We start from the raw sequence: 12,466 nt of genomic DNA, 5'->3' as shown, positions 1-12,466 counted from the left end.
ATAGGTAGGTCTTAGGCCCCCGAAGGTTTTTATCTGTATCAGATATAATGTCATCATGTTGCCTAGCAACCATCTAGCAACAGGCTATAATGACGTGCGTTTAGCATTCACAAGGCCTTATAAAAGCATCATTTTCATTCCATGACAGTAACATCTAATTTTTATCCACAAAACAATATATTATGATGTCTTTGGGCTGCCTGGCAGCTACTTTGCAATATAAGTAACTAAGCAAAATGTATTTATATATCGCTTTTTTCATACCAATCACAAAGAGCTTTACGGAGGTGTCAGTTAAAAAGCCAGTGGGCTAAAATGACTCAGTTTTCAGCCATTATGCACCTACAACACCAACAAAAGCATCATCTGCTTTACATTTCACAATAATAGCATCTCATTAATATCCATAACAGTTGATTATGATTATGCCATCATATTTTCTAACCTTGCAATGGTTAGAAAATATGATGGCCTAATACATCTGAAACTAAAACATCTTATAATGCGTTGTATAATTTTAATTTCACAGCCAACTGTGCAAACAAAACAACACTGTGGCATGGACATGTGCATGACTAAGAATCGTGTCAACCTAAGTTACCACTTGGCATTAAGAGTGTAGCTTGACAATTACATTTTTATACCCAACACGAACAGCGAATGTTAACATAAGCTTACAACATAAATAGTTTCCAACACATGCAATGCAACCAGCTGACATCACCCAAGAAAGCTGCACATGGCAACCAGCACACACCACCGCTTAAAACCAAGTAGTCAATATCTGTTGTCCGATAAATATAAGAAAGGTCAACTGTGGACGATGACAGAACAAAATAACTCTGTCCTGCCTCTCGCTCGCACAAATGACACTTCATCTCAACAGCAGTATTTTTTAACCAGACACAGAGCAGAGGTTTTAATAGACTTTCAATAGACTCGCCAAAATAACATTTGCTGCCTGATATTATAAACAAATGAGCACTTTATTTAGAAAAATGCTAAACTACATTAGATGGCTGGGAGTTTGAACAATATTGCAGCAAAGTGATATGAATGAGTAATCAAATCATACTGGGCACTGAAGTAAAACAACCGAGAACATCATTTAAAAATCTTCACAAAAAAAGTAACATTAGCCAAATCGTGAGGGGAAAGACGTCACTAGTGAACAAAGACTTTCTAATTTCACTTTTGAGCTCAGGGATATTTCATTAATTATGGTTACACAACATATGAATAGTCGGATTGATTGGTATTCCCTTCTAGCACCTTCGTTCTGGCATTCCATTTCATCCTCTGTCTTTCCTTCTCTTACTGACCCTCTCTTTCAGTCTGGCGTAGGCGTCTCATCTGCATCCCACTCTCTGCTCTGAATGACTCTCTTCCACTCTGTATTCATCTCACCCTTTGGTTCTCTGTTTACTTTGTGTGTGTGTTTATGTGCGAGTGTGTGTGGGCTCAAAATGTGGACACACTTATTACATCCTCCTTATCTTCAGAGGCAGGGGCAGGTGCTATCGCAGGCATGTGTTCATTTGATTGCGATTTCCCAAGAGAGACTGCAATTGGAATCATATATAGACTTATAATAGACACACATGCACATGTATGTGCACCGTACAACCTTGTGTGTTTACCAGACCAACAGGACAGATGAAATGGAGATGTGCACAGGAGATGTGCGATTTTAGAATATTTTATTTTGTGTGTGTCTGTGTGTGTGTTCAAAGTACGCAGACATGTATGACATGTAGAATGAAGAATTGCACTAAGTGATTTCTAGAACACTCTCTGGAAATGAATGCCACCAGAAACAAATCATGAACAAGAGGAGAAAATGTTCTTTTCTATCAGAGTTAATGCCATACAAGCTGATTTTTGCACATGTACAGTATGTCGCTTCTGTTTGTCTTTGTGTGCGTGCTGTTTCACAAAAGATTTCCATGGAGGGGGGTCTCTGCCTCAAGGTGTTGTCACAATGGCTGGTTCCCTGGCATGGATGTTCACGTTTAAGGCTACATGTAGGTGCATGTGTCTGCAAGTGCCAGTGTGTGTGTGTACAGAAAAGAGATAACAATAGTCAGGAAAGAAAATGTGGGGAAAAATGAAATGAACGATTACTCAGAGATAAAGAAAAACAAAGCTTTGACTCTAATTATGTGTGTAATAAACACCTTACACTGCAAAATGGGTTTCTATCAGTGCAGAAATGATAAAGAGACTGCATTTTTGTAAAATATCTTTTCAAAAGCACTGAAAAAACCCAGCAGAAGATAAACTAGTCTAGTGTCTACACAGTTAAGCAACATTTAGCTTCCTTTGTTTTTACCAGTGCAAATATGATGCAAATATCAAAAAGTATTGCATTTAATATGTAATTTTGACAAGATTTTTTAAAAACAAAACCCTTTAGATTTTTTTTTTTTTTTTACCTGTGACAGAAATAAATTTAATTCAATTTTAATATATAACACTAAATCAAGGCGCTTTATATTGTAAGGTAGATCCTACAATAATACAGAGAAAACAGAGAAAACCTCAACAATCCTACTTGTATAAACGCATAGTGAGTGAAAACAAATCACTCACACTGCATCATGGGAAGCCATCAGTGGCCTAGACCTATTGCAGCATAACTAGGGGAGGATTCAGGGTCACCTGATCCAGCTCTAATTACATGTTTTATCTAGAAGGAAAGTTTTATGCTTTAAGCCAAGTAAGAAATGGCTCATATAAAATGAGAAGAGGAGAAATAGAGGTACATGCAGAAATGTCACAATCAAACAAATAATGCTGGAATTATGTTGAAATGCCAGTGAGTGCAGTGAGAAACAGAAAACCTTTTATTCTGTCAATGTGAAGTCCAGAGAAAGCACAAAGCCCACAGGGGAATGACAAACTCAAGCTGACAAACAGGCAGGGAAAACACTCCAAAGAAAGCACATGTGAGAAGGCATATTAACGCTCACATGCTAACGGCTAATGAGGATTACATAGAGCTGGGATGAAGTGAGACACAGGTGCACACAATCAACACAACCACAGGGGAGGAAGAAAAGCTAAATGTAAGACACAGGGGACAATTAGCTACCAAAGCAAAATAGGAAGTGACTAACAATAAAAGAAACAGGAAAACATGAACACATGAAGGAAATTAGAGGGAGAAGACAAAAAAAGGAACAGAACAACACACTGAAGGAAAGTCCATAACCAGAACTGAAGTCTGCATATATAATGGAATGAATGACACTCAGGACACAATGAAGCCAAAACAATGAAACAGTGAAAGACAAGATGACTAAATACTAAAATAAGAAAAGTACAAGGACCCGACTGCAAACTTAACACCCTGAAGTAAACACACAACTAACTGGAAGCAAAACAACAATAGACCAAATTGAAACTATAATTCAATAACCATGTAAAACAAACTGACCACATAACAAAATTCCACAACAAATCCCACAAGAATTGTGACTATTTTTCTAAAAAATTCCCGGATGCATTTCATTTTAAGAACAGTGCATTCAATGCGTTTGCTCAAGAAATGTATATAATTATGTTGATTTGTTAAAGATTAATTAAACTAGTGTCAGAAAACTAGCTCCAACTCAATCCAATAATTAATGAGATGGTAAATACACAACAGTAATACATACTTCATTGTACACACATTTGCACTTGGTTGGTAATTAAAGGGTGCTTCAATGGGTCTTCACCTCTCCAGCTCTTCCCTTAGCTGTTATTTCGTTTGAATTAATTCATGAACTGATAAGGGCATCTTTACAACCAGCGATTATACTGTCACGGGCCTGCACAGCAACAAACTGAACAGTCAGGCTTTTTGATTGGGCAGTGAAATTTCTTGAAAAAGGCCATACTTTTATGCCAATATTTCTAGTAATTACAATAAAGAGCATTTAACTGTCTTCCAGTTTTACGTTGGGGAAGGAGGAAATTCTCCATCTTACTATAAGGTTAAATATTCATACTGACATGGACAAACCCAACAATGAGGCAAGCCTTTTTAGTATAGCTACTGTATGAGATGGGAGTCCCTCACAATCATTGCAGGAAAGGTTGTTTCCTTGTATTCCAAGCCCAACTTTTGCTGGTCTTGCAGTTCAAACTGTTTTCATTATAGGCAGGTTATTCGATGCTTGTATTTCTGACTGCCAGCTGAAGTTTGGCCATTTCAGAAGTTAAATGTATTCATGGCTAAACCTTCCACCTTGTCACATGAACACCTTTACTGTGTGGGACAGAAAAAAAAGAAAAAGAAAAAAGAAGAAGCAATTTGCTCATACTTTAAAAAGACAGTAACCTAGATGGTTTTCTCTGAATTTCTCATTATTCCAACCCAAATAGGCTATTGTACGGTGCATGGCTGGGGCTGATAGGGGTTGCATTGTAGAATTGGCTTACGAGAGACTGAAATACAAAGAAAATAAAGAAAAAATGAGGTACAATGAGACTAAAATTAGAACAATTGTTTGTTACAAAAAGAGCAACCAACTGGGGTTGATGAAAACTGGGCACAAAGGATAAATAAAGTATATATCTATTTAAATGGTAATTCTGTTAATATAACACTTAAGAGTGCCAATTTAGCTGGCAAAGGCTGACATATTTTTCTCGTTAAGTAGAGCCCCAGCAATCACCAAAGTCATTACAATTCATCCTCTGGAGACCCCGAATTCCTGTTAATTGGCCACGGCACTCAGAATAGAAAAGAGGTTAAAACCACATTTGGTTGACTATACCAAGCTTTGGACATATTCAAAGAAACCCTTAGACATGATTTTACATCAATTGTGTTTCATTGTTGAAAGACATCTTCATGTCTTACAATCTGAGCATTTTCCCCCCAAATTTGCTAATGTCCTTAAATAAACCCTTGCTTTGCAGTGGTAAAGGCAAACATACTAACAGCAGCCACACAATGTTGGTAGGGCAGAAATGGCATATGTATGTATGCAGATTCCTGAAATCAGAAAGTGGGACTCTTTCAGACCGTGAAGTAAAAATTTCAAAACGATGTATACCAATGCGAAGGATGCATTAAGAGTGTAAGCACTAGTCCACTCTTCTGTCTCTCTTTCCACCCACACTGCTCCAACAGTGCTGCGTAGTGCACTCATGCTTAATGAATTGAGACAGAGGGCCAGATAAATGTGACCAGTTCAGTAAAGGCAGCGGGCAGACACAGAGAGAGGCTATAGCTCGCTCACCATGTTACACATATAGGGATCACCGGAGGCGCCCCTTAGTCTGATCCCTTCTTTACTCTGCTTCGGGTTGGCATAAACATCTAATAGGGCCTAAAAGCCTCAGATGAGAGAAACACATGCTGGGTAAGTGGTTGAAAATGGGACATGGAAAAGGTTTTAGGACATTCTAAGAACAAAGCATACAGCGAGCGTCTGTTCTAATCTATGAGATCTGTGTCCCTGTGCCATTATGGGTAATGGCAGGGTGTGCATGTGTGTGTCTGGTAGTGTTCACTGGCCTGTATGTAGATCTATACATCCTGAACATTCATACATGTAAACATCTGCACATGATTTTCTGAATCCATGTTCAGGTTTGCTTATATTGCAGTTAGGGTCTTTACCACGCGAGTATATATTTGTCAGATTTAGATCTTATTTCTAACTACATACTTGAATATTGTTGTACAAAATTTTATGTACATGTGCATGTGTATTACTCAAAAAACTACAATGAGTTTGACACTCTCTCTATGTGTGTGTGTTTGCTACCGTTAACAGGGCCAGCACATATCATAGTCTACTGGAGATGGAGAAGATGTTTTCTTGTGGGTCAGTAAGCATCCGTCACTTCACATGAAGGCAGCCAGGAGGGAGGAAGGATGAGGACGAAGCAAGGGGTGAGTGAGACACAGCAGACAAAGGACACAGTGGGGTGGGGAATGGAGGACAGAGGGTGAGAGGAAGCACTTCCTTCATTCGGCATCGTGCAACAAAATCCAAGCTGGAGCCAGGAGAGATGAAAAAAGTAGAAGCTTTAAAGAAGAGTCAGATGTGGAATAGCGAGGGAGAGAATAACAATATATTTGCCGGGGGGGACCAGGGAGAAGAATGAGGGCAAAAGTATGTGGGTTTGTTACATAAAGCTGGGATCACACACAGGTCAGCGAATCAGACCCAACACAATAGACAGAAGGCAAGCGGTTCAAGAGGAAAGACTAAATAACAGATATAAAACAAGACAACACTATGACACACTTACCTAAGAGGCTTCACTGAAAACAAACTCAGCTACTGAGTTTCCTTCTGTAGGAAATACTGTCTTTCAAAATGCCATAAAACTTGTGAGGAAAAAAAGGAAATGATAGAAGCATGTTTATTGGCTGCAGCATTTCCCCTCAGTTGTCAATAAATAGTTCCTCCCATCCAACAGAGCGGGTGTTTTAGTATTTATGGGTTTTAATAGGAAGAGCGTGATCATCATATTGACCGGTCTGCTCACATCCTAATGGATGTCTTAAATCTCAGGGAAACACACTGTATTCTGGGGTGAGTTACAGGCAAATTAACATGAAGAGGGAGGCCGCCAACGCTGCTCCTGCCGGAAGGGAGGAAAATAATCACTTGAATGATTGTCGGACATTTAGGATAGGTGGTGAGAGGGGGGAGCTGGCAACAAGAGGGGAGAAGAGGCAATAAACGATTTTCATCAGTAGCCGAGGGAGAATGAGATGGGCTGGAGAGGGTGGGTGGAATCCAATGTGCTCGCCTTCCATTATAAGAATCATAAAATACTTTTAATGACCAAATATTGGGCTCTTTGAAACTAGATATTGGATCATATTACAAGCATTATGGTTTCACACTTTGGCTCACACACTTTGGTGCAGACAAACTGTGTAATGTCATAGTGTGGATCTGTACTACTACTGTAAATCTATCACAGCTAAAGATGGGCTTATTAAAGGAATGTAATATGATAGTGACACAGAGGACGGACACTGCAGCATGCTCAAAGCGAGTTGGATTTCTGCAGAAGAAAACGTATGTTGCACCTATCCCAATCTTACAACCCATTGGCTATTGTCAGATGTGTGAGCCTCAGGGAGAATAGCCCCATTTTTTTAAAGCCCATTTCCACTTGAGTTTTCCTGCTCTGTCTGCTGGTCACCATTTATGAATGCAGATAAATTTAAAAAGCTAAATACTTTTCAGACAACAGCTGACATCACATTGTGGTTCTTCTGTTTCCACAAAGCCCATATGGCAACTTAAATGTCAGCGCTACCCTGACTAGAAATAGAACACAGTCCTGAAATCTTCCAGTAACAAAAGTCTTGCCTCTTGCCTACAATTTCATCATACTCATATGGAGAAATATGTTCATAGAGATTCCATGTATACTGATTTTTTTTTACATTATTTATATGTTGGCCAACTGTCTAGTTAGTTTACTGATCCAGAATGCATTTTCCGATTTTTTTGTATATGTGATTCAGGTAATTGCATTACTTCTGCTAACACCTTACAAACGATCTGATTCTCCACGTCCCCACATATGGCATTCTGAAGTTCAGAACTAAACTTGAAATAATGGCGTCAAACATAAACTGAAGATTATCTGAAACAATTAAGAGTGGGGTTTTAGCAGCATGAAAATCAGGATATGAAGTCAAACACTATGTCTTCCTGCTCCAGCTACACTCGCCGACTATCTTGATGCATGCTCAATCATCCAGGAAAGTAAATCTCCAAAAGTTGATTCTGTTCATCTGGACGTAGTGTTTTCAGTGGGAGAAACGTTTCGTCACTCATCCAAGTGACTTCTTCAGTCTCAGCTGACTGCAGGTTTCCCCGATCTTATAAACAGTACATTTGCATAATGACTGAAACCAGCCCACTGAAGGAACAATGGGCTGGGAGGTCAGTTCCTTAATCTTAATTATGCAAATTCTCATGACCATTGATCAAAAGCCACTGATAAAAGACCACAGATCAATAACCATGAGTACCATTCACAGAGAGTTGGGGAATGGCTGCAATCACAGCGTTGTAAGATGGTGACAGATGTACCCTTAGGCCCCCTCCTCGATTCAGAGATGGTCTTTCCCTTTTCACGTAAATGGCCTCCTTGACTCCGCACTCAAACCAGCGTTCCTCCCTGTCCAGGATGTGTACATCCTCATCATTGAAAGAGTGTCCACTGGCCTGTAGGTGTAAATAGACTGCAGAGTCCTGGCCTGATGAGGTTGCTCTTCTGTGTTGTGCCATCCGCTTCGCCAGAGGTTCTTTGGTTTCACCGATGTATAAATCCTGGCAATCCTCCTGGCACTTAACAGCGTACACTATGTTACTCTGTTTGTGTCAGGGGACCCGATCCTTGGGGTGGACCAGTTTTTGGCGCAGCGTGTTTTGGGGTTTAAAAGCCACAGAGACCGTGGGCTAGTTTCAGTCATTATGCAAATGTACTGTTTATAAGATTGGGGAAACCTGCAGTCAGCTGAGACTGAAGAAGTCACTTGGATGAGTGACGAAACGTTTCTCCCACTGAAAACGCTGCGTCCAGATGAACAGAATCAACTTTTGGAGACTCGCCGAATAGCATCTCCATCCTTAATGTCCCAAGGTCTCATTTATTCCAACCACTAAATTGGGTTGACGCAAGCAAAAAAAGAATGCTAGACACTGAAAACACATTCCAAAGTAATGAATTACTAAATCCAGTAATTACATTACAGTTACAACACTGTCTTTGCGTTACAAAGGTTCTCATGTTATCTGCATGCTAGGTGGATAGAAAGGGAAAAAAAATGTAACAGACATGCTACAATCAGCTGATTTGAGTTTGTGTGTGGGAGGAAGAAAAGAATCAGTCTGCAGCTTTTCAGCAGAGGTGATATGGACATTTTTTTAAAAGCATCGATGAACTAGAGCACAATTGTAAATTGCAAACTGCCTCCAGGAAGGAACAATTAGATTATTGCTGTTAACACAATATCAGCTCTTTGCAAGCATTTGTACAGACAGCATGCTAACGCAAAGCTAGCCAAGAACCCAGAATGTTGTTAAAGCTGAGTGTTGACTCCAGCGCAGCAGCCAGAGCCTGATTTTCCACAGGTAACAAAATCAGTGATAAATTTTGTAGTCAGGCTTGTAGGCTCCATTTCTACCTGTACAACTCAGCTGGATTTTAACTTTAACTTTGCATTGTCGGCAAGTATTTCAGCTCATTTGCAAAGTAACATGAAAGTAATGTAATGAGTAGACTAACAAATTACTTTCTTTGATGAGTAATTAAGAAAAATACTACATTACTTTTAAGAAACATAATGAGTAATGTGTAATACATTATTTTTTCTTTCTTAACTCATTCAATTTGTCTGCATCGAAAATTAGTTAAAATATGTAATTAAACTGAAGCAGAGTTTCAGATTTAGACTTTCAAGTGGGTATGATACACTCATCAGGACCTTGTCACAATCAATCAACTTGACTTAAAGTTAGTGCTGTCAGCATTAATCTCATTAAAATGACGTTAACGCCATAATCGCATTAACGCGGCAAATCTCCGTTAGCGAGTTAATGCGGATCGCCCTGTGCGATCCGCATTGGCATCAACGCATTAGCGCAGTCAGCTTGTTGACGCGTTAGTGCCGTCCAGCCACATGCACGGGGCGATCCCCGCTAACTCGCTAACAGAGATTTGCCGTGTTAATGCGATTATGGCGTTAACGTCATTTTAACGACATTAATGCTGACAGCACTACTTAAAATATGTTTGTACTTGAGGAAATTAAAAGAATGCATCAGTAAAAGTTCTCTCAAAGGGAGGCCATCTCAGAAGATGAGTAGCAGCTCTAAACCACTTGGGGAAATAAGGCCAGATAACTTGTGGTGGGTTAAGATGTGCCAGCATTTCACAGCATTTGAATAAAATTAAAAATAAAATAAAATATATATATATATATATCTATATATATATATATAGATAGATATAGATATAGATATATGTGTGTGTGTGTGTGTGTGTGTGTGTGTGTGTGTGTGTGTGTGTAACCATGCATAAAAGGATATATAAATGAGACAGAACGACACTAAAGTAAATCCACAGTGAAATTTTGTAGTAGGAATGTCAGAATCTGGGTGTGTTTGGCTACACTAGGACTCCTGCACCAAATCAGTTCCATGCAGACCAAGGAGAAGTCTCTCTCAAGCCATACACCTCATACTTGTGGAAAGGGATTGATACTGCAGCAGGATAATGAGTCCAAATGCCCCAAATCGCTTTGCTTCACTACTTGAAGACCAAAGAAAACTAGAGAGTGCCAACCATTATGGACTTTTTTCCACATTCACCTGAACTCAACTCCACTTAACGTTTTCAGCGATGCTTGAAAACTGGGAAAGCCAAGCACTCCTGACATCAGAGAAGCTTCTGGAACATTGCAAAAGAATCCTAGCGTAACATTCAGTGAAATTTAATGCATACCGAGTTGATGCTTTCAACCAGTAAAAGCCAAAAGGTGGACACACCAAACACCACCATCATACTGTGAAAATGCATGTGCATTTTTCAAAGATTTCCTTTTTTACCTATGATGCTAATATGATGCAAATTACAAAGAAACAAACTTTGAGAATGACTGAAATAAAAAGTAAAACCAATACCATACTGTATTTCTAAATCACAAAACCAAAAAAAGCAAAGCAAAACATCGTCACATCCACGAACAAGTCAATGCAGCTTTGTACTAGAGTAAAAAATGTTGGTAGTGTAAGTTAGTGGTATCCCTCGGAGTATAAGTGCACACTTATAATAAACAAGTACAACATCTATCATTTTACTGGTTATTTTAGGAACGTGGGAGTATGGAATAATAACAGTGTGCAATACACATACACTTATTCTTCATTTGATTACTAATTTAAGTTACTGTGTTGTGTTGCATGTAGTGCCGACGTAGGACAGTTTTCCAGTTTCATTGTACTATTATACTATGTATGACTGTGCAATGACAATAAAGAGTTATCTTAATCTTATCTTAATGTGTTTGATTGGAAATTCCTTTTATTTTTGTTAAACTTTATCCTTTGATTATATCATATTTCTCAACTCTCCCCACCTTTAGCCTGAGCAGAAGCCCAATGTGCCATAAACTCAAATTCAGATAAAGATCCAAACCCTAGCCTTTTCTAGAAAAACATTTTGATATGTCTGAAATTAAATCTGAAATCTGAAAAGAAGCTAAAAAAAGAGAAGATTGTAAATAACAGCTCTCCATTCATCTCTTTAGTTGAAGGTCCTTAAACTGCTCGTGCTGGTTTACAGTGACAAGTATAAATGTGTGCTGTGCTGAGTAGGTCAGTGAGCAGCCTCTGATCAGAATGACCTTAAGAGAAGAGATGACTTACTACACTGATGACAACGAAGAAACTGATAACGGCTAAATTGATCAGTATATGCCAACTATAAATAATGTGTACATGAGACATTGGCATCTGTTTTGCATGAAAACAGGTTAGCTTGAATTGCACTTGGGAATGAAATTCAGCTAACACCACTTTTTGTCATTTTTAAGGAACGAGATCCCGCTCTAGAGTCTTCCACTGTCCATGCACGTCTAGCACGTATAGCACGTCTTCACCAAGTGTCATGAATTTGGCTTAATTAGTTTTTGCGAGGTGTCAAACTCGATAGGTAGAAAATGTCCACCATATAGATGGACATTAACTTTTCCCATATAGCAAACCTCGCACGCTGTCAGCTTGAGAAAGCCTGAAAGAAACTTGAATTAAAAAGTGAACTTTTGATGACAGGCAAAAATTAGGTCAGTGTGACAAAACCCAAGCAGAGCCAACAATCTAAATGGCAAAGAGTCATCTTCTGATAGGTGACGAAATCGAGTTATTGCTACAAATCTTCTCTTTGCTTGATAAAATGGCCGCTGCTATCAGCTGACAGTGAATGTCATTGCAGGCGAACAGAGGAAATTGCGCCTTGAAGTTTTGAGTAATTGAATTTGTAAAAGTCATCGTATTACCCTGTGATGTGAAATGCAGATTCAAAGGGGGTTTCAATTTACAAAAAGGGTCGAACCGCTATGAAATTGCCACTATTACGGCTCCCGGACACACACAAAACACACACTGTGTCATTAACACAGCTTCCCATTTCACATTGCTCCTGGCATTACTGCACCTGCCTCGGAGGAAGTTGAGACGTGTGACTATAAACCTCAGATGGTATTTTGTTACTGAGGGACTGTGAAAATGGTCTTCACACTTTGGCTGGTAATTCTAATGTCTTTATGACACGACCTGTCAGAATTTCAATATCTTTTACAAAGCTGCTAGCAGTAAGAGGAGCGCTAGTGAAGCATCCTCATCCACTGAACAGTAGCTATGGTGAAGGACATTAAACTAAAACACACACTATAAAGCATATTTTCAAGACCCCCTGGGGCCACACTTGA

The 12,466-nt window shown here is 39.1% G+C and overlaps 1 protein-coding gene across 1 annotated transcript in view; it reads right to left on the bottom strand.

The window, feature by feature from the left end:
• LOC102078972 (neural-cadherin) overlaps positions 1 to 12,466 on the bottom strand; it is a 317,842-nt gene that overhangs the window by 187,143 nt on the left and 118,233 nt on the right. The window lies entirely within an intron of this gene.

Source organism: Oreochromis niloticus, linkage group LG1 (assembly GCF_001858045.2).
Source record: "Oreochromis niloticus isolate F11D_XX linkage group LG1, O_niloticus_UMD_NMBU, whole genome shotgun sequence".
NCBI classification, from domain to species: domain Eukaryota; kingdom Metazoa; phylum Chordata; class Actinopteri; order Cichliformes; family Cichlidae; genus Oreochromis; species Oreochromis niloticus.
The sequence above is the reverse complement of the archived record's forward strand: the minus strand, read 5'-3'. Positions and strand labels throughout refer to the sequence as shown.